Source organism: Mastigoproctus giganteus, chromosome 7 (genome assembly GCF_048544385.1).
Source record: "Mastigoproctus giganteus isolate SK-2022 chromosome 7, ASM4854438v1, whole genome shotgun sequence".
NCBI lineage: Eukaryota > Metazoa > Arthropoda > Arachnida > Uropygi > Thelyphonidae > Mastigoproctus > Mastigoproctus giganteus.
In genome coordinates this window covers 76342962-76366876 of record NC_143581.1, presented here as the reverse complement: position 1 = coordinate 76366876, position 23915 = coordinate 76342962, and the positions used below count along the sequence as shown (strand labels likewise).

The 23915-nt window shown below is 37.3% G+C and overlaps 1 protein-coding gene across 1 annotated transcript in view; it reads right to left on the bottom strand.

Annotated features, from left to right (window-relative positions):
- snama (something that sticks like glue) overlaps nucleotides 1-22469 on the bottom strand; it is a 489984-nt gene extending 467515 nt beyond the window's left edge. The window contains exon 1 of the mRNA XM_090377736.1: nucleotides 22212-22469. The gene's annotated coding sequence lies outside the window, so the exon portion shown is untranslated. The remainder of the gene's footprint in view (nucleotides 1-22211) is intronic.
- Nucleotides 22470-23915: the final 1446 nt, after the last annotated feature.

Below are 23915 nucleotides of genomic sequence, written 5' to 3'. Positions count from 1 at the left end.
CATCTTTAGTCCTGCAACAGTCACTGGTCCTTTACCACATCGCATACCCTTCAGCTGACGGAAAGATCACAAAACTGCAGTTGCAGATTCAGCGTTAAGGTAATAACATTTCACCAAAAGTGCTTTATCCAGTAATGATAACCACTTAGCTTCTTTTCTTTTTCTTTTCCAAACGTTCACTAAACTGCTTAGCTGTTCTTGCAGTGCCTTTATAGCAAACACTTGCATAACATCATTCATGATACAGCACCACCTGGTGGTATATTTGGAACTAATTTTGACATTCTTTCAGGAAAAAACCTACGTAATTCTATGCATTTCTTTTGGATCACCCTGTGTGTGTGTGTGTGTGTGTGTGTGTGTGTGTGTGTGTGTGTGTGTGTGTGTGTGTGTGTGTGTGTGTGTGTGTGTGTGTGTGTTCCTAAAATGGAGGAGGAAGTTATTAGAAGATTTACATCTTTTTGCAGATAACTATTCTATTAGGTCATGATACATTCAACAGAAGTATGGGTGGGGAGAATATATAAAATAATGAAATTATTTTACCCAGAATATACCCAGCTCCTTGATTTGGCTTAAACAATGCCCACTCGTAGGAGACCGGCGGAATTACTTAGCAAGTACAGGTCACTGTTGAAAAAAAGCCGTGAATTAGGGTTGAACTTGAAAGTGTCTGCAATTCTGCCCAGACACGATAGGAGGGAGTATATGATGAGAGCCTTGTCGATCAATTCGGCCCTGGAGGGATTGTGCAAGGCTCAAGGGGTAGAATTTTTTTCAGCCTGGACTGTACTTGTTAACAGGAGAGATTGCTTCTACAGGGATGGGATACACTTAAATAGAAAGGGTGCTTGTTTGTTTGTTTGTTATTTGGTTTTTAGGAGCATTAGCAACTAAGGCCATGTTGCTCCGGGATATGCGGTGGTCATTCCCTGACCTTTCCGCATCCTCCGTATTTGGTGGTGACGGGCTCGAACCCCGGTCTAATCAAGAAGCGTGTGCTACGCACTGCTGCTCCTTCCCACCTGGCTACGGAGGCGCCAGAGAAAGGGTGCAAGAATTTTTGCTGATGCTGTCGAGGCAGTGTTAGGTGGGTCGGAAAACTGCTAGTTGGGGGGGATACAAGGACTAATAGATTAACAGTAGCCAGTGGCAGAGGTGGAAGTGATTCTTGCACTGCTTCTATTGAAATGAGCAGAAGTCTGAAAAACAAGATGCAGGATATTTCAGAGACTGCTGGTAGTCATTGCGGTACAAGTAAACACATGGGTTGTGTTAGAGTAGCTAAGAATAGAAACAGGTGCATGTATACCTGCGTGTACACCAATGCTAGGAGTTTGGTAAATAAATTTGATGAATTTGAGGTATTGCTCAAAACATCAAAGGCAGATATTGTTGGGATATCAGAGACGTGGTGTCACACAGATATAAGTAATGCGGAACTGGAATTTGGGGAATACAATGTGTATAGAAAGGATAGACAGGACAGGAGGGGAGGAGGGGTTATGCTATTAATTAAGAAACACAAAGTCCAAGGAAGTGAAGCCAGTCGACATCGATGGACAGGGCAGTGTCGAGTCAGTTTGGTGTGACATAAGCATAGGGAAATCAAAATTGAGAGTAGGAGTGTGCTATAGGCCTAATGACTCTGATGAGTATAATAAGATATTGTACAGGGAAATAGAGTGGGCCAGTAAATCAGAGAGTCTTATGATGGGGGACTTTAATTTCCCAGATATTGACTGGAATTTGTGGGTTGGTCACTCGCACACTAGCAAGGCTTTTGTGGATTTATTGGATGATTGTTTTCTACATCAGCATGTTTGTGAGGCAACAAGAGGGAGCAACACTCTTGATCTGATTATCAGTAGTGATTCTTCATGCATTAAGAACCTGCAGATAAATGAACCACTAGGTGGCAGTGATCACAGTGTGTTGAAGTGGGATTTACTCAAGGAGGTAACTACCATCAGAGGTAAAGGGAAGGGTTTTTGTTTTCATAAAGGCGACTATGATGGTCTGAGACAGTATTTAAATTCTATACAGTGGGACCAACTGATGATGTTACCAACAGCAAACTCAAAATGGGAAGCATTCAAGGAACTAATCTTGGAGGCTACCAGGCTTTACATACCAACTAAGAAATATTGTTCAAGGTTTAGGCCTAAATGGTTGTCAGATGAACTAATGAGACATGTGGCAGAGAAGAAAAATGCATGGGATACATACAAATTAATGGGTGACATGGAAGCCTATGATAGATATAAGTTGGTCTGTAACCAAGTCACAAAGGAGATTAGGCAGGCAAAGGCAGACTATGAAAAATCCTTGGCAAAGGATGCAAAGAAAAACAGAAAAGAGTTCTTTACATACTTGAACTCGAAAAGGAAAGGGATGAATCAGATTGGTCCACTGGATATTGATGGTTCAACAGTTGAGGATCCTGCTCAGGTGGCTAACAATCTAAACGAGTATTTTGCATCTACATTCACGCATGAGGAGTTATTCAGGAAGGAGAATGATGTAGGTAAAGTAAACATTGGCAGTGAGCTGGATGATTTTGTAATAACTGAGAGTAAAGTGGAGGAGAGATTGTTGAGGATAAACATAAATGAGGCACCTGGGGTGGATGGGATCTATCCAGTTATATTAAAGGAGGCAGCAAAGGAAGTATGCAAACCCCTAGCCATAATTATGAGAGCTTCTTTGGACTCAGGGGAGGTACCCATAGACTGGAGATGTGCAAATGTAACCCCAATTCACAAAGGAGGATCAAAGGCTGACACAAGTAATTATAGACCTGTTAGTTTAACTTCTGTTCCAGGTAAATTAATGGAGGCACTGGTTAAAGAAGCACTGCAGGATCATCTAGACAAGAATTCAGTTATAGCTCAGACGCAGCATGGTTTTGTTAAGGGCAGGTCTTGCCTGACCAATTTGATTGGATACTATGATGTAGTCACAAAAGAACTGGATGCAGGGAATAACTTTGATATTATATATTTGGATCTTAGAAAGGCTTTTGATACTGTTGCACATGGAAGACTGCTGCACAAATTGGAGCAGTGTGGCATTGGAGGCAAATTGCTGCTATGGATAAGGGGATGGTTGAGTGGCAGAAGACAGAGAGTGGTAATCAATGGACACTGCTCAACGTGGACTAATGTTATTAGCGGAGTTCCTCAAGGTTCAGTGTTGGGTCCGTTGTTGTTTTCGGTGTTTATGAATGATATTGATGATGGGATATCAAGTTTTAATGTCCAAGTTTGCAGATGATACAAAGGTTGGCAGGGTCGTTAAGGACAATACTGACGCTATGCTGCTGCAACAGGATCTGGAAAGGTTGAACAGATGGGCTGAGAGGTGGCAAATGAGGTTTAACATCGACAAATGTAAAGTGCTGCATATGGGAAACAGTAACCCCAGAGCAACGTATCAACTCTGCGGTACTACACTGACAGTGGTGGAGAATGAAAAGGACCTGGGGGTAATTGTGCAGGCAGATATGAAGTTCTCTGAGCAGTGCAGACGAGCTGCAAGAGTAGCTCATGGTGTCTTGTCAATGATATACAGGAATTTTTCTAGCAGGGATAAGGAGGTGATTATTCCCTTGTATAAGGCAATGGTAAGGCCACATCTTGAGTACTGTATACAGGTCTGGAGGCCTCATTTCAAGAAGGATGTAGAGCTGCTGGAACGGGTACAGAGAAGGGCAACAAGATTAGTGAATGGAACAAAGGGTTGCTCTTACGAAGAAAGGCTTAAGTTTTGCAAATTACAGAGTTTGGAGACTAGGCACCGGCGAGGTGATCTGATAGAGGCGTATAAGGCTTTGAATGGTTTGAGCATGCTCAATGCCAATGGGATTCTTCATCTTTCTCAGAATAATCACCTCAGAGGGCATAAATTCAAATTGAGGAAGGATGGATGTCGGATAGATGTGCGGAAATTTGCCTTTGGCCAGCGGGTGGTTGGTTGGTGGAACCGACTTCCATCACTTGTTGTTGAAGTTGATAGCCTAAACAAATTTAAAGCTCAACTGGACAGGTATTTCGAACGAACAGAGGGGTGAAATGGGAGTGGGTTTTTTTTTTTTTTTTTTTTTGGCTGATGCTGAATAAGCTTGCTTTCTTGCATCATATGCCTCTGCTAATGCTAATGCACTCCCCACATACACACTACATGGACTCCCTCCAATCACTAGCAGGCAAAGTAGCAGCAATGAACTCACACACAAGCTGATATGAGTGCCTCCTAGACAGTTACCAACAGGTTCAATCCAATGGACTACCTAGCAGATGGCCTGCAAAATCCACTTTAGAGCTGTACCCTGTAAACTGAAGATAAAGTGTGTTAGCACTTGGCCTTCCATAATACCACCCAGCTCAATGCTGATGGCATTCTTCCTCTTGCTCAGACTACACAAATGAGGAGGCATTATTGCAGGATAGATGTACAGAGGTTTGCCTTAAGGTAGTGAGTGGATGATTATGTAAAACAATCTTCCACCTGTTGTTGTGTAAGTGGATAGTCTAAATAAATTCAAGAAGGAACTAGAAAAATTATTAGAGGGGATGGACAAGTGATTTTGGATTTTTTTTTGGTCAATGCATTATAAGCTTGCTTTTTTGCATCATATGCCACTACTAATACCAATACTAATGTAAGGAAGATTGAATCTCACTATGATGCCTATCATAACTACAAAAGCCGTTAATCATACTGCATGATAGAAGAGATAAGAACTGCCAGAACTTTGCTCTGGAGACTAAACATGAATTTTGCCATTTCAAGCCTCCAATAAGTAAAGTGGTGGTGGTGGTATGGACCAGTTGATGCAAGTCATCTACTACCTAGTATTTCCTGGTGACACAAATGGGTAGCATTCCTCTGTTGGTGCAGATACCACACCTTGACCCTTGCTTACTTTTCAGGGCTTGCACATCGGTCACTAATCTTACCATCATGAGGGTGCAAGCAGAGGATCTGGTTGTTGTAGTACTGGATTTCGCTGAAATCTAGCCTCCACTTGATGAATGATGTGTGGATACTAATTCCATCAGAATTTTAGGCTACCAACTAGAAAGCAGTAGCTTGTCATACTTTAAAAAAAAGTCTGTGACAAGTCAGAGGAACCGTTTAAAACATGTCCTGAAATTGCAGTAAGATAAAAATTAACTGGATTAAGTATTCTTAATCCAGTACAGTATTTTTACCCCCACTGCAGCACAATATACATTCCATCGATCCCAACTTTGATAATCAATATGTTGCTTTACCGGACAGTGGTGCCATTTGTATAAAAAATGGTGGCAGGTGCCCATTTTCTTTTCAATTTTTCGAAAAAAAAATTTTTTTAAAATGTCTTGCTTTGCCAATATATCACATTTTCTTAACATATCGCAATTTTTATTGTATGTAACTTTTTACATTTAAAAAATAATTTTTAAACAAGCTGTGTATTTTGCACCTTTTATTTTCAAAAAAATATAAAAAAAATAAAACAAAAAATTAATTTTCTAAAAATTACATCAAAATGTATTAAACTTAAAACCGCATCAGTCTTGGTCTCTTCCATTTTCTAATTTAAAAGTGTCATAAGTGGCAAAATTTCAAAGTGCATATATTTCTGCTTATTATCCATATTATTAATATAGTTATACATATATTTAAATAATGTTGAACTAGTTGAAAAATGGAATATTTCATAATAAAAATAAAAAGGAGGGTACAGCATACATCAGGGGCAGCAAAAAGCATATTCCTCTACATGATGCTTGAAATATAATAATAATAATATTAATTAGAATAAGGTTAAAAATAAAAATAAAATAATGCCAGTAGTACGGCAAGACAAGAGCGAAAAAACAAAATCAAACCTAAATTCAAATAAAACAGGGAGGGAAGAGAGGGGTAAACAAAGCCAAAAATAGACAGACATTATGTCCCATCTCGACAGAAGACTACAAGGCCAATAACGGTCAGGGAATCGCTGCATTTTGAACGCTAAACAAATCGCCGCAAATGTGGATCGGTGTGGTGGACTGATCTTACGATTGATTCTCCTTTGCAGCGATTTGTTTAGCGTTCGAAATGCAGCGATTCCCTGACTTATTGGCCTTGTGGTCCTCTGTCGAGATGGGGCATAATGGTCAGTCTATTTTTGGCTTTGTTTTATTGTAGTGGTATAAATCTCTGTTTGGTGATATTTCACATAAATTTGGATCTGGGGCCCATCAGAGGGGGCACCGTTAAATTTCTATTTAATTGGCTTTTAAATTTCAAAGAATTATTATTCGCATATTTAGATTTTCAAAATTAATTTAGTTTCTGCTGCAATATTTTTACACTTGTTACCCATCTCTTCCCTCCCTGCTTTATTTGAATTTAGGTTTGATTTTGTTTTTTCGCTCTTGTCTTGCCATACTACTGGCATTATTTTATTTTTAACCTTATTCTAATTTATATGATTATATTTCAAGCATCATGTAGGAATATGCTTTTTGCTGCCCCTGATGTATGCTGTACCCTCCTTTTTATTTTTATTATGAAATATTCCATTTTTCAACTAGTTCAACATTATTTAAATATATGTATAATGATGTCACATGATAGTATTGGGCGAATTGCTAACGCTGCGCCTGTACTGTCATCTATAATTTATTATTTGTTAATTTATTAAACAGGTTAAGTTTACTTTTGTCAGTAGTGTGGCTTTGCACTGGAGTGCTTATGTCTGTTCCATTTTTGATTTTCACTGCATCAGGACCACCGCTGTTCAATTCCCTGCATTGGCGGTTCGATCTGTGGATCGGTGTGGCAGACTGATCTTACGATCGATTCTACTTTGCAGCGATTTGTTTAGCATTCGAAATGCAGCGATTCCCTGACCATTATTGGCCTTGTGGTCCTCTGTCGAGATGGGGCACAATGATCAGTCTATTTTTGGCTTTGTTTTATTGTAGTGGTTTAAATCTTTGTTTGGTGATATTTCACATAAATTTCGACCTGGTGCCCATCAGAGGGGGCACCGTTAAATTTCTATTTAATTGGCTTTTAAATTTCAAAGAATTTTTATTCGTATATTTAGATTTTCTAAATTAATTTAGAGTTTCTGCTGCAATATTTTTACTCTTGTTACCCCTCTCTTCCCTCCCTGCTTTATTTGAATTTAGGTTTGATTTTGTTTTTTTGCTTTTGTCTTGCCGTACTACTGGCATTATTTTATTTTTAACCTTATTCTAATTTATATGATTATTATTAATATAGATAATATTAACACTTACCTATAATATTAAAAATTTAAAAAACATTACATATGTTTTATACTATTAGTTAGTTCAATTTTAATATTATTTCAGCATTTATTTCAAATTTGGGAACTTTCACAGTGAATGAAACTGAAAATTTCTTCCCACAGAGTAGCTATTATTTTAAAAGAACATACCAGGTTTCGTGTTATCTTTGTGCTATAAAAACAAAGCTTTCAAAACAACTACATAAGACAGTACATGTTTTATTGATTTAGTGGGACAGGAAAAACAAATAACTTGAAACTTTAAACAAACACAGCATGATTCTTGTCCATAAACATGCCATTCTCCAAGCAAAATCCAAGTAGTTGAAAAAACAGTGGAAAGGCACCTGACAGATTCATGAGCCCAATTTCCATATGAAAAGCGTAAGAAAACTATTGCAATAAAAGTTTGACTATTAAATATAGTCAAACTGTTATTGCAATAGTTTCTGAAGTGATTTCTTTTATGTTTTTCATATTTCCTGCCTTCTATTTAAGAAGGCAGGAAATTTTTCACATTTTAATCATTGATTATTGGTTAATGGGCACTAATTTCAAGGGGCACTAATTTCAAGGTGCTCCTTGAAATTAGTGCCCATTAACCAATGCCCACCACTGCCCAGTTACAACGCTTTTACAAGCTACTGAGAGGAAAGGTCAACTTTCCAAGAAGAAAGACCCCGAAGTATTTTTATATTTGACAATAGTGACAGCCATGATTCTATAATAAATAAATTTTCTATTTATACTCAGGGATGACTATAGAATTAGAGTTCACAAAACAGAGAAACAGCACCATATTTAGTAATCGTGCAGGCTCGAACCAGTCACTCAAAGTACATGGTACTTTTATATATACCCTTGAGGCTACAGCAGCCACTGTTTTGCTGAATAGAAGCAAACAAAATAAAGTGCACAAGAGCACTTTCTCTGTAAAGGATTGTGTACTTTATTATTTTTTTTTGATGAGATGTCCCTAAAAACTGGTATTATTTTAAGGACTCAGTATGGGGTTGGGCAAATTTGTGTTATTTCAGAGCTTGAAGAACACCAGTCATAGAAAGTGTAGTGCAAAGTCGACTATTATACAGCTCAAACACATGTTAAATATAGACAGCAACAAAAAACCACAATTGTCAACTAAAGCACCTGTGATTTTGACTCGTGGACAGTGCAAAAAATTGTATATAAGTGATGGGCTGTTTGTTTATTTTTTTACCTTCTAACTGCTTCAACTTTAAGAACTGTTCTGAATGCATCATCAACTACAGGAGCAACTAGGCTGAATGTTGTGTTTATACCTATTAACCAAAGCCTACTTGGAGATCTTAATGTGACTGAAAAAAAGCCATGCTTTTTCACAAATGGAAATAAAAATGCCATATACAATGTACAGCATTTGTTGTAGAGTGTAAGAATTAAAACAAATATATATATATATATATATATTGATATCTAATTACAATATAATTACATATATATATTATACCTAATTACAATTAGTAATTAGATAATTAGGAGTCCAACGACTCTGGTTTTGGGAACACTAAGTGCAAAGTCTTGACTTTTTGAGTTCTTGCAAACAGATAAGTTATTTGGAAATTTTTACCGTATTCTTGATTAATTCACATATTAAATTGTTTTACAAATAGCTTAAACAGGCTTGTTAGCGTTCGTTAACTTATTTTTTAAATTTAGCTAGTGATTTTGTAAGTTATGGCTTGCTACTCTAACCACTATTGTATCGGTGTTTTCACACGAATATCGTAGTACAGTACTTAACCAGTAGTACAGAAGAATAGTTGGATATTAATTGTACTGATTAACAAGTATTTAAGCTTTTAATCACTTGTTGGGCATATATCTTTTGTATTTAGCTAAGGAAATAATTAATTTAGCATTGTGATCGTTATGGTATAATGTATATTGATAGCATATATCTCGAACTTCACAGAGTAAGGTATAACAAAACTAGTTGGTGTAATATGCATTAGCTTAGTGTAGTATTGTAAATTAATCAATTTATTAACCTTATGTATAAGTTAATGCTATAGCATCATTTTAATACGCAGCAACCTACTAAAGTAGTACATAATTGGCATCATTTGAGTATATCTCATATTATGAATATCTTCACAAGGATTTGCCATGATATTGCACTACATCCAATAAGTAACATTTCACCAATGCAGAAGACTTGTCACTTATTCTCAGCAGATACCACCACCCAGACAGCATCATTTTAAAGCTTGTTGGCTTCTCCTCAGTGGGTGGGCAGGTACCCTGACGTTGCAATGATAACAACCCAGTTGTGAAGTATAACTTTGCAATATGAGAGATGCCTGATGTTGTGCAACTGGTTATCAGACTGAAAAACTTTTAGGGTTAAAGCCTCATGTTTATTGCAGCATGTAGGTTGCTGTGTATTAAAATGATGCATGTAGCACTAACTTATAGGTCAGTGCAACAACTTAAATTATAGGTTGTTGCGAAAATTGCTCGCAACATGAGGCTTTGGCCCTAAAAGGTTTTCAGTTTATTAACGTTGTTAATTTTCAGTTTTAATTAATTAAATTGTATTTAAGCAGAAATCATAACCCAGACTAGAGCAGCAAAACAACAGTCAAAGTAGTGGGAGGGCTGTGGCGAGAACTGAAGTGGGGGACAATTCTTCAATACATCACAGCTTTAAAAAATGTGCTGCTTTTGAAACGTCTGTGGACATTTCTGGAACAGGACATGATCTTGCAAAGAAGGATTTCTTTGTGTGTGCTAATGCAGAATGTCAGGAAATTAGCCCCAACTAAGCATTCTGATGAGTGTCTATGAGACTATCAAGAATAGGTAGATGCCCTCAAAGGAATTAAAATGGGGGAGCCAATCACACTATCAGCTGCCTAACTCAACATCAGAGTTCAATCTTGTGCATCAGGTAAATACAGTGGTAATCGTCAAGGCAGAATGCACTGGTCCAACAGCAGCTAGTTACTAACACCGACAACCGTCAGGAAGACGGGAAATATGTTGTGCAAAAAGGTTAAGTATAATAGGACTGGTGTATGTCTGCCAGGAGCAAAAGCTGATGATGTTGTAGGGCAGAAATCATCTTTCAAGGGCACAAAGGGTGATATTTTTGACATAATATAATAAGTAGTAGTAATATAATAAGTAGTAATAAGTAGTATTTGACATAATAAGTAGTAAATCCGCAGATTTACTTAGCAAATACAGGTCAATGTTAAAAAAAAAAGTCATGAGTTAGGGTTAAATTAGAAAGTCTGCAATTCTGCCCAGACACAACAGGAGGGAGTATATGATGAAAGCCTTGTCAATCAATTTGGCCCTGGAGAGATTGTGCAAGGCTCATGGGGTAGAATTTTTCTACCACATGACCACACTGAGAATTTTCACAGACCACACTGAGAATTTTTCTCAGTGTGGTCTGTGCTTGTTAACAGAAGAGATTGCTTTTACAGGGATATGATACACTTAAATAGAAAGGATTCAAGAATATCTGCTGATGCTATCGAGGCAGTGTTAGTTGGGTCGGAAAACTGCTAGCTAGGGGAGATTCACAGACTAATAGATTAACAGCTGCAGGCAAAGATGAAAGTGATTCTTCACTGCTTCTATTCAAATGAGCAGCAGCCTGGAAAGCAAGGTGCTGGGAATTTCAATTACTGCTAAAAGTCATCATGGAACAAATAAATACGTTGGCTGTGTTAGGGTAACTAGGATAAGAAAAGATGCATGTATACTTGCATATCCACCAATGCTAGGAATATAAAAAAATTTGATGAATTTGAGGTGCTGGTCAAGATATCAAAGGCAGATATTGTTGGGATATTACAGACATAGTCACACAGATATAAGGAATGCAGAACTGGAATCTGGAGAGTACGTGTTCAGAAAGGATAGACAGGACAGAAAGGGAGGAGGGATTATACAGTTAGTTAAGAAACACAAAATCTAAGGAAGTGCATCCAGTTGACATGGGTGGATAGTGCAATGTTAAGTCAGTTTGGTGGGGTATAAGCACTGGGAAAGCAAACAGAGTAGGAGTGTGCTATACGCTTAACGACTCTAATGAATACAACAAACAAATGTACAGAAAAATAGGGTGGGCCTGTAATTCATATTATCTTATAATGGACGATTTTAACTTGACAGATATTGACTGGAACTTGTGGGTTGGTCACTTGCACACTAGCAAGAGTTTTGTGGATTTATTGGATGATTCTTTTCTACAGCAGCATTTCAAGAAGCAACTAGAGGGAGTATTACTCTTGATCTGATTATCAGCAGTGATTATTCCTGCATTAAGAATCTGCAAATAAAGGAGCAGGTGGCAGCAATCACAATGCACTAATATGGGATTTAATCAAAGATATAACTACCATCAGGGGTAAAAGGAAAGGTTTTTGCTTTTTAGCATTAGCATTAGTAGAGGCATTTGATGCAAGAAAGCAAGCTTATGCAGCATCAGCCAAAAAAAAAAAATAAATAAATAAAAAATAACCACTTCCACTTCACCCCTCTGTTCGTTCAAAATACCTGTCCAGCTGAGCCTTAAACTTGTTTAGGCTATCAACTTCCACAACAAGGGATGGAAGTCTGTTCCACCAACCAACCAACCGCTGGCTAAAGGCAAATTTCCTCACGTCTATCAAATTTCCTCACGTCAATGCTGAAGAATCAAATTTCCTCACGTCAATGCTCAAACCATTCAAGGCTTTATACACCTCTATCAGATCACCTCGCTGTTGCATAGTCTCCAGACACTGTAATTTGCAAAACTTAAGCCTTTCTTCTTAAGAGCACCCCTTTGTTCCATTCACCAATCTTGTTGCCCTTCTCTGTACTCGTTCTAGCATCTCTACATCCTTCTTGAAATGAGGCCTCCAGACCTGTATACAATACTCTAGGTGTGGCCTGACCATTGCCTTATACAAGGGAATAATCACCTCCTTATCCCTGCTAGAAAAATTCCTATATATCATCGACAATACACCATGAGCTACTCTTGCAGCCCGTCTGCACTGCTCAGAAAACTTCATATCTGCCTGCACAACCACCCCCAGGTCCCTTTCATTCTCTACCACTGTCAGTGTAGTACCACAGAGTTGATACGTTGCTCTGGGGTTGTTGTCCATATGTAGTACTTTACATTTGTCAATGTTAAACTTCATTTGCCACCTCTCAGCCCATCTACTCAACCTTTCCAGATCCTGTTGCAGTAGCATAGTGTCAGTAGTGTCCTTGACAACCCTGCCAACCTTCGTATCGTCTGCAAACTTGGACATTAAGCTTGATATACCATCATCAATATCATTTATAAATACAGAAAACAATAATGGACCCAATACTAAACCCTGAGGGACTCCACTAATAACATTAGTCCACGATGAGCAGTGTCCATTGATTACCACTCTGTCTTTTATAAGGTGATTACAGTAGTATCACAGTTTTTAAATTCTAATACAATGGAACCAACTGATGATGTTACCAACAGGAAATTCTGAATGGGAAGCATTAAAGAAATTAATCTTGGATGCTACTAGGCTTTTCTTACCAACTAAGAAGTACTGTTCAAGGTTTAGGCCTAAATAGAATTCAGATAAACTAATGAGACTCATGGCAGAGAAGAAAAGTGCTAGGGATGCATATAAATTATCAGGAGACAGAAGCCTACAGTAGATATAAGCTAGTCTATAATCAAGTCACAAAGGTCAGCCAAGCAAAGACAAGATTATGAGAAATCTTTGGCAAATAATGCAAAGAGGAACAGCAAAGACTTCTTTACTTAACAAAGAGGATGAATCAGATTGGTCCACTTGACATATCTGATCAGGTAGCTGACAAACTGAATGAGTATTTTGCATCTACATTCAAATGAGGAGTTATTAGGGGAGAAGGCCAAACATTTATCAAACTGTAATAGGGAGCAAAAGTATTTTGTAATAACTGAGGCAAAGTGGAGGAGAAATTGAAGTTAAACATAAGAAAGACACTAGGGTGGTGGGATCTATCCAGTTATATTAAAGGAGGCAGCAAACCTGTAGCCATGATTATGACAGCATCACTGGATTCACGGGAGGTCTCCATGGATTGAAAATATGCTAATACATCCTGAATTCACAAAGGAGGATCAAAGGGTGACATTCGTAATTACAGACCTGTTAGTTTAACTTGTTCCAGGGAAATTACTGGTTAAAGAAACAGTCACTGCAGGAGTATCATCTAGACCGCAGTTATAGTTCAGAGACAGCATGGGTTTGTCAAGAGGAAGTCTTGTCCGACCAGTTTTATTGGATACCATGATGTGCTCACAAAGGAACTGAAATCAAAAAATAATTTTAATATCATATACTTGGATTTTAGGAAAGCTTTTGTTATTATTGCACATGGAAGACTACTGTACAAATTGGAGAAGTATGGCATTATGGAAAAGTTGCAGCTATGGATAAAAGGATGGTCGAGTGGGAGAAGACAGTGATTATCAATGACCGCTGCTCTTCGTGAACTAATCTTATTAGTGGAGTCCCCCCCCAAGGTTCATATTGGGCCCATTGTTGTGTTCTGTATTTATCAATGATATTGATGAAGATATATATCAGGCTTAATGTCCAAGTTTTCAGATGATATAAAGTTTGGCAGGATTGTTAATGACAATAATGACAGTACGCTACTGTAATAGGATCTAGAAAAATTGAACAGATTAGCTGAGAGGTAACAACTAAAGTTTAACTTCGACAAATGCAAGGTACTGCAAATGGGTAGCAGTAATCCCAGAGTAACGTACCAACTGTGTGGTACTACACTCAGGGTATTTGGAAAATGAAAAAGACCTTGGGGGTAATTGTGTAGTCATATAGGAAGTGCTCTGAGCAGTGCAGACAGGCTGCAGGACAGCTGATATACAGGAATTTTGTTAGCAGGTATAAAGAGGTGATTATTCCCTTGTATAAGGCAATGGTCAGGCCACATCTTGAGTACTGCATACAGGTCTGGAGACCATTTTTGGAAGGATGTCGGTGTTCTCCTTAAGACCTATTGAATGGGTGCACCGCACGGTGAATTTAACTGACCACCCAGCTAAACTTTAAGCTATTCTCACAGTATCTTATGGTACCGCTCACTGACCTCGATCAATATTAATTCGAACATACTATGTGATCGAGGCAATGCGACGGGAGCATATAATGTTAAATTATGCAATTAATTTTTGCTCTCGATTGCTTAAGTCACATTTATAAATAACAGAAAATTTTATACTAATGCATAATACTACTTCATAATACCAACTGGGGCTGGCAAAACTTTCTGGGGAGAACACTGGATCTAGAGCTGCTGAAACAAATACAGAGGAGGGCAGAGTGGAACAAAAAGTTTCATTTAGAAAGGCTTAAGTTCTGCAAATCAGTGTCTGGAAACTAGGCCCCTGCGATGTGATCTGATTAAGGTGTACAAGGCCTCGTTCAAATGGTTTGAGTAAGCTCAATGCTGATGGGGTTCTTCCTCTTGCTCAGATCGTGCACCTGAGAGGGAGATAAATTCAAACTGAGGAGGAAAGACAGTTGTAGAATAGATGTGCAGAAATTTGCCTTTAGCCAGTGGGTGGTTGATTGCTGGAGCAAGCTTATCTTTTGTTGTGGAAGGTGACAGCTTAAATAAATTAGGCAGAACTAGACAAGCAGAATTATTAAGGCAGAACTAGACAAGCTTTTGGAGTGAATGGGTGGGTGAAATGGAAATGGGTTTTTTTTTTTTTTGTTCTGGCTGATGCTGTATAAGCTTGCTACCTTGAATGCTAATGCTAATTAGAAAATGAACTTTGTTTAATCACTGTGTGCACCTATTTGTGAGCATATGGTAATGGCTTACATTATCCCAAAACCCATCTCTATTTCTTCAAAGGGTAGGAATATTTTCTGACCAGTCTTGGTTGTGTCTGTTAAAAAAAAAAAGGGAACAGCTGCAGTTGAAGATATGAGCCCATATTTGCATGACACTGCTGATTAAGTTTGTCTGAGAAAATTAATATGTTCATATTTTTTCTCAAGAACAGGGTACCACAACTTAATGAAACTAATCTATCTTCCACATGTTTTGTGCATAGCTTTTGAAGTTACAGCTACACCATATTCTTCACTGGTTTTTAAAGTACTGTACTATCATTTACTAAGTCAAACAAAATATTCATCTCCTCCCCAAAGTCTTCTGTAAACGCAATATTTACATGTATGCCACTGACAAGCAAAGGCCAGCAGCCACAAAATGATTAGCTGAGATTTCTCATTTAACAGATTTTAACTATATTTAAGAGATTTCAGTTGCAGCAAGCCAAAAGGCTTGGTACAACTCAAAATATATCTAAATATGTTGATATACCATGTTGAAGTTTTATTTATGGCTGAAAAACATGGGCTGCACACTCAATAATCAATTTCAAAAGAAAATTCAGCATTTGGTTCAGGAAATTTGATAACTTTTTCTTCCAATGCTTGTACTGCTTATTCCCAATCGTGGAAATATACAACACAGTTTTTGATTATTATACATTAGAGAAAAATATATCTTAATTCCACATAATATTATTTCTCACTAATTGCTTTTAACCAGCAAGTCAGCTTTTAAAATAAATGTCAAAGAAAGGGATGTCATTTAATTTAAAAAATTATGTGGGCAAGAATGACTTACACGGTAAAATATATTTAATTCACTGCAGTATTTCGGGAAAAAGTGGTGAGCACACAAGGGCAATATCAGTGATTGCAATTTCAGATATTACACCTGTCAAATTAAATCGGTACTTATTTTACTGTCAATTACTATTATTAATTGTGATTAAAATCAAATTATTGCAGTGCTGTTAACATTAATTTTAAATAAATGTAATTAAAAAATAAGGTAATTTGTTATTAAGTGCAGGTAACCCCCATATAACATGGTACTTCTACAACACAGTTTCGCTCTAATGGTGGAAATGGCATCGGAGGTAAAACCAAATCAATTCAGAGGATGATAGTGCAGATGAAAATTCTAAAATTGCAAATTTTACACTAAAAAGCATACAGGAAGGCAAAAGTTAGCCAAGCAATTAGAATCTTATTTTTTGAATGCAGATTCTTGAATGAAAGGAGACCAAAGTTCAAAAGAGAGCTTCAAAAATGCTTACTTCCATACGATGAAATTCATGAAGATTTATCAAGCAAAAGAAAACAAACCCAGATTACTGATTTTTTAAAAAGCAGAAGATACACGAATCTAGAATGGTGTATTTTTGTTAGTTTTGTTAACAAAATAGTGTATTTTTGTTAGCTTCTGAACATAACCCCCCCTCCCTCTCTGTACTTTTCTTAGTTCCATATAACACAGTTTCGCACAACACATTTTATAGAAGTCTAACATCTTACACAAGGGTTACCTGTAGTTTCATTTGATTTTATTAAATACTACTTTTGTTTTCTTTTTGTATCATTTATGTACATTATCTTGAATGTAATTTGAAATTAGCACAACAGTAATTTTGTAGTATTGTGTAAGTAAGTAGTATTGTGCCCATTGCACAATAAACTCCCGTATCGCCGATATCGGTAAGCAGTCGGGAATGCTGTACCCTTAACTGAATCTAAACCAATAAATAAATTACTGTATAAAGAATTCTGAAAAGGAATTTATGAATAGATCACTATTATTTTAATAAAAACAAGAGGAAAAACACAAACAAAAGTGGTTTTGAACAATGAGAAAAAAATATATGCCAATGGCATCATTGCCACTCAGCTTTGGTTTGGTGTTGAATGGCACATTGGCAGCAGGGGCAATGAAATATACCCACTACAGTTTATCATTTGTTAGATGAAAGTCTATCCAGAAGGGCAAAATTGCCAAGTCACCAAATTCATAACAGCCAAAGAGGTTGACAAGCCACTGAAGTGAGTTGCAGTGACAACAATGTGAAACCTAAAGTTGTGTAGTACAGATACTCTTAAAGAACAATGTATACTAAAACACCAAAATAATAAAATAAAATAAAACTAAAATGCACACTTGAAATTCATTCTTTAGCACTTTATGAAGACTACATAAAAACCACATCAATATTATTACTGTTACTACCATTTTTCATCTATTTTTAGTTTTACGTGTGTTTCAAGTCTTGTTTATTTGCTACACAAGCTACTATAACTGAAGTGAATATAAGCTACCATAACTAAGCTGACAAAAGAGAGGGTACAACAATACAAGCATCTGAGCTGACCGTGGTTTGAACCGAAATGATGCTGAATACAGTGAGTTGATGTTTTTACTGTATTCTGTCTTGTAAGTTCCTTCTGACTTATGGTGACTATGCAGGAGTGTAAAAATAATTTTAAGCAATTCATTTATTTATTTAATTAATATATAACTTTTTTCCCCTCCTTTAAGCTCCTTCAGCCTGTATACTACTGTTCAGGGATTGTCTGCACATATATTTATACAAAGTTGGCACTTCATATGTTTTGAAAGACCTCTTTAACAGGTAGCTTTGCAAAAAACTAAAACTACCCACAAATATCCACCCACTCCAACAGAGGAAAAGAATGCCAAATGTTTTAAGTGATGGTCTCAGCACATAACAGATGAAGGAAAAGGTATGCATGTAGCTATACCTTTTATCAGACTTGGGATAATATCTGGGTATGAAAATCTTGCCTCTCACTTTCAGCAGCCACCAGGATTACAGTTTCGTGGTAAGCAACACACAAAGGAATTCAAGGAAGAGTCTATTTTAGACAGTCCATAATTTTGTTCACTTCGCTACTCACATAACAGCACCGGTTCTCATTTCGTGCAGACAACAGTTACTTGAGACAAGATAGACCAGTATATTCTTTTTTACTGATCAATCAAGATTCAGTTTCAAAAACAATTTTAAATGTGCTCTTATACAGATAAACATTGAGGAGAGGGTCCTGAATCTTTGCAGAGGTCAGACCTACAAAAGCATTGTAATATATGGCCACAGTAATGTATCTTTGAAAGAGGCAAATAGGTTGCTCAGGGACATAGGGACAATGGTCCACTTGATATTGATGGGTCAACTGTTGATGATCCTGCTCAGGTAGTTAACAAACTGAATGAATATTTTGCATCGACATTCACACATGAGGAGATATTCAGCGAGGGGAATGCCAGAGGTGTACTCAACTCTGGCAGTAAAGTAGAGAATCTTGTAATAACTGAGAGTAAAATGGAGGAGAAATTGTTGAAGATAAATTCAAGAAAGGCACCTGGGGCAGGATGGGATCTATCCAGTTATATTAAAGGAGGCAGCAAAGGAAGTAAGCAAACCCTTAGCCATAATTATGAGAGCTTCCTTGGACTCAGGGGAAGTACCCATGGACTGGAGATGTGCAAATGTAACCCCAATTCACAAAGGAGGATCAAAGGGCGACACAAGTAATTATAGACCTCTTAGTTTAACTTCTGTTCCTGGAAAATTAATGGAGGCACTGGTTAAAGAAGCACTGCAGGATCATCTAGACAAGACTTCAGTTATAGCTCAGACACAGCATGGTTTTGTTAAGAGGAAGTCTTGCCTGACCAATTTGATTGGATACTATGATGCAGTCACAAAAGAACTGGATGCAGGGAATAACTTTGATACTTGGATCTTAGAAAGGCTTTTGATACTGTTGTACATGGAAGACTGCTGCACAAGCTGGAGCAGTGTGGCATTGGAGGCAAATTGCTGCTATGGATAAAGGGGTGGTTGAGGGAGAGAAGACAGTGGTAATCAATGGACATTGCTCATTGTGGACTAATGTTAATAGTGGAGTCCCTCAGGGTTCAGTATTTGGTCCATTATTTTCTGTATTTATAAATGATATTGATGATGGTATATCCAGCTTAATGTCCAAGTTTGCAGACGATACGAAGGTTGGCAGGGTTTGTCAAGGACACTACTGACACTATGCTACTGCAACAGGATCTGGAAAGGTTAAGCAGATGGGCTGAGAGGTGGCAAATGAAGTTTAACATTGACAAATGTAAAGTACTACATATGGGAAACAGCAACCCAAGAGCAACGTATCAACTCTGTGGTACTACACTGACAGTGGTAGAGAATGAAAAGGACCTGGGAGTGGTTGTGCAGGCAGATATGAAGTTTTCTGAGCAGTGCAGACGGGCTGCAAGAGTAGCTCATGGTGTATTGTCGATGATATATAGGAATTTTTCTAGCAGGGATAAGGAGGTGATTATTCCCTTGTATAAGGCAATGGTCAGGCCACACCTAGAGTACTGTATACAGGTCTGGAGGCCTCATTTCAAGAAGAATGTAGAGATGCTGGAACGAGTACAGAGAAGGGTAACAAGATTAGTGAATGGAACAAAGGGGTGCTCTTACGAAGAAAGGCTTAAGTTTTGCAAATTACAGTGTGTGGGGACTAGGCACCAGCGAGGTAATCTGATAGAGGTGTATAAAGCCTTGAATGGTTTGAGCATGCTCAATGCTGATGGGATTCTTCCTTTTGCTCAGAATAATCACCTGAGAGGGCATAAATTCAAATTGAGAAAAGACAGATGTAGGATAGACGTGAGGAAATTTGCCTTTAGCCAGCAGGTGGTTGGTTGGTGGAATAGACTTCCATCCCTTGTTGTGGAAGTTGATAGCCTAAATAAGTTTAAGGCTCAGCTGGACAGGTATTTCGAACGAACAGAGGGGTGAAGTGGAAGTGGTTATTTTTTATTTATTTATTATTTTATTTTATTTTTATTTTTTTTTTGGCTGATGCTGCATAAGCTTGCTTTCTTGCATCAAACGCCTCTGCTAATGCTAATGAGACTTTAAAGAGGCACCATAAGCTTGAATTGAATTGAATTTCCTAAATAATAATGGTGTTCCACATAGTGTTCAGCTACTGAGCGAAGACTATTCCATCTCTACTACTCTATTCCATCAGAGTAAATATTCTTCACACAGAGTGACCAGCCTGGTCACTAGACCTGAATTTCACCAAACAGGAGACAGTTGTCTCACAAAGACTAAACAGCTACATCCTCCTGCCAGATCTCTTCAAAGTGATAAGATAAATTCTCAATTTATTACCATGAGGCAATACTTATCAGCCTGGTAAAGGTGCGAGAATTCATTGTGAAAAAAGACTGGCTCTCCACTCCACTGGTGAAAAACTGAGATATATCTCTTTTCAAACAATACAAGTGAATCCTATTATAACAGCCTCAATAAAATGTCTGATAAGAATTCCACCAAGTATTATTTTTCTTGACATGCCTGATTTTATAACTCAACTTCATGATCTTAGCTGTGCAGTAGTAAGAAGGAAAACAAAATAAATACCATTTACCCTATCACAAAAGGGGCACAAGTTTTCTCAATACTGGTTCCAAAGTTGTAACCTCTAGATTGATTATACCTCAGTTGGAATTAAAAAGCAATTTGCATTAGTAATCTCATGCATTAATTTTCAGAGCCAAGTCAAATTAGGCAAACTACCAATGTACAAAACGAACTCTGAACACCAAAAGAATAAATGTTAGCAATAATTTTTCAAAATGTAAAATTTATATATAACCAAAAGATATTCCATAAGATAATTCCTTTACTAAACCTACAATTTTTGCTTCTGTAAAATGCTTAGCATTAATAGGGGCTTTGACGCAAGAAAGCAAGCTTATACAGCATCAGCCAAAAAAAAAAAAAAAAAAACCTTCACATTTCACCTCCTAACTGTTTGCTACAAAAATTTGTCCAGCAGTTATTCCCTAAATCTATTTAAGCCACCAATTTCTACAATGACAGACAGAAGTTTGCTCCAGCAATCAACCATTCGCTGGCTACAGGAAAATTTCCACACATCTATTCTACAAATGTCTTTCCTCAATTTGAATTTATGCCCCCTTAAGAAGTGTGTAATCTCAGCAAGAGGAAGAATGCCATGAGCACTGATGCTTGCTCAAACCATTCAAAGCCTTATACATAGTCAAATCACCTCACAGGTGTCTAGTCTCCAGATGGCAATTGGAAGAAATTCAGCCTTTCTTGGCAAGGACACCCCCTTTGTTCCTCACCAATCTTGATGCCCTTCTCTGTACTCATTCCAGCAGCTCTACATCTTTCCTAAAATGAGATTTCCAGACCTGTAAGCAGTACTCAAGGTGTAGCCTGACCAATCCCTTATAAAAAGGGATAATTACCTCCTTATCCTTTCTAGCAAAACACTATTTGACAGTACTCCATGAGCTACTCTGGCAACACTACTCAGAAACCTTCATATCTGACTGCACAATTACCCTGAGTGTAGTACTGCACAGTTGGAACATTACTCTGGGGTTACTGCAATCCAGATGCAGTACTTTGCATTTGTCAAAGTTAAACTTAGTTGCCACCTCTTGGCCCATCTGCCCAACTTTTCTATTTCCAGTTGCAGCATCATACTGTCATTAACCTTGCCAACCTTTGTATTATTAAAAAAGTTGGACATTAAGCCTGTTATACCTTCATCAATATCATTAATAAATATAGAACACAACAATGGTCCCAACACCGAACCCTGGAGGTCTCCACTAATAACATTAGTCCAAGATAAGAATTGTCCACTGATTACATGTGTGCTGATTACTGTCTTATCCCATTCAATCGTCGTTTTATCAATAGCAGCAACTTAATTAATATTACCGAAAATAAACATATATATAAGATTAAAAAATAAAAAACTGAACGTATACTGAACTTTAAAAATTTCCTACGATACTGCTAAAATAGTTCCCAACACAATGGGGTCAAAAAAAAAAAAAAAATCCGTTGAACTTAACCACAACTTTCGAAGAATATAATTTCAATTTAATTCACTGTTGATACTTAACGGTGGATAAATTATGCAGAAAATTAACAATGTCAACTTACTTTTGTCCGGACATATCTCACCGGGTTATTTCCTCTTTGGGTATTATTCTACAAAACCAAACAAACACAAATCGTCCGAGACAAGACATTTTTTTTTTTTTATAATAACAAAAATCTCACGGCGGCATAATACTTCCTCCGAAAATGGCAAAACGTATTACCAACAATGCAAGAGAAACATGTTTTCAAAACACATAACAGAAAACGATAACCGTCTTACTAAACAGCTTCCATCACTTCTCTGGGGTTTCCAAAGTAAACGGCACGGGTAGCCCCCTATATTTGCTGATAATTCACTCCCTATTCGGGAAAAGCGAATACTTCAATAGAAAGAAACACTTCGTAAAAGAAATACAGTAGGTGAAATTGTATAATCAGCACAGACACTAAGACGTTAGGGGAGTGTGAGATATTCTGTAAGTTCTTTTTAAGTTATGTAATTATATTAAAATCTAAAATTCTGCACACCTCTAAAAGTCTGGAATCACAACCATATGACAACAGCTTTCTTTATTTTTTTTATTTCTTGATTTTATTTCATTTATTTCTTTCTCTTTTTTTTTTTTTTTTTTAATTGGCTATGACCATAAAGGGTAAAGTCATGCGTAGCCAGTTGGTAAAATCGCTTTCCAGCAACATTGGGTAGAAAAGACTTCAGTTCGTGTCCCGTCGATAAAATCAGGAATTTTGTGGGACTTTTTCCACGATGTAGCTGAGTTACTCGGTTTCAGCTCTGGACAGCATGGTTTTTCTACCTAAACCTTAGGTTTTCGTCCATAAAAGTGAAAAATCGACCATCGAACTCACACAATTTAAAGACAATGTGCAACATGCCATATTCGTAATGCTCCTAAAAAGAAAATAAAACACAGTATAAGGTTTACTACAAAAAACAACACTCAACAAAGTAATTTAAGAGTTTTTATTACCCACTGAAAAATTAACAGAAAAAAATTAAAGCAATTAATATTAAAAACTACACTGATATTATATCAAAGCATCCTTCACGAGATCTTATTTCTACCTAACACAGATGGAGCATTCTGGCGATTAATTTTATAATAGTGTCTGGAGTAATATAATTCCGAGAAATCAGAAAGGTTTCCAATAAATTAATTATTATTATTATTATTATTATTATTATTATTATTATTATTATTATTATTATTATTATTATTATTTCTCCCTAATTGGGAGTTCCACATCGTGGTGGGTACTGCTCCCAGGTACACAGGGTGATTCTTCTTCAGTCTGGTGACACTGTTTGGTCGAGGAATTCTCTGACTGTCCTACTGTTGTTCTATATTGCGACTTTATGGAGTGCCTTGTATGTGTTCGCTGGAAGACCTATTCCTGCTGTGTTATTATGTAGCACTTTTGGCACCATACCTGTACCTGTGGTTGACACGATGATCGAGATCGTCGTTACTTGTAACATACACAACTTCTCTTTGATTTCCTGTCTTAGGTTGGTCTAATTCCTGATTTCTTCCCCGTGAGCAATCCATTGGAAGAAATTTTATCTCTGTAACCTTCATGGAGATCATTGTAGTGTCTGCCATGGAGTGCCTTCTCTGCAGATCTTTCTAGCATCGTTTGTACCCAATGGATGCCAGGAAAAACAGCAAAGGATTTATTTAGTTATATAAACTCTAAAAGGAAGGGGATGAATCTGATTCCTCCGCTTGATATCGATCGTTCGAC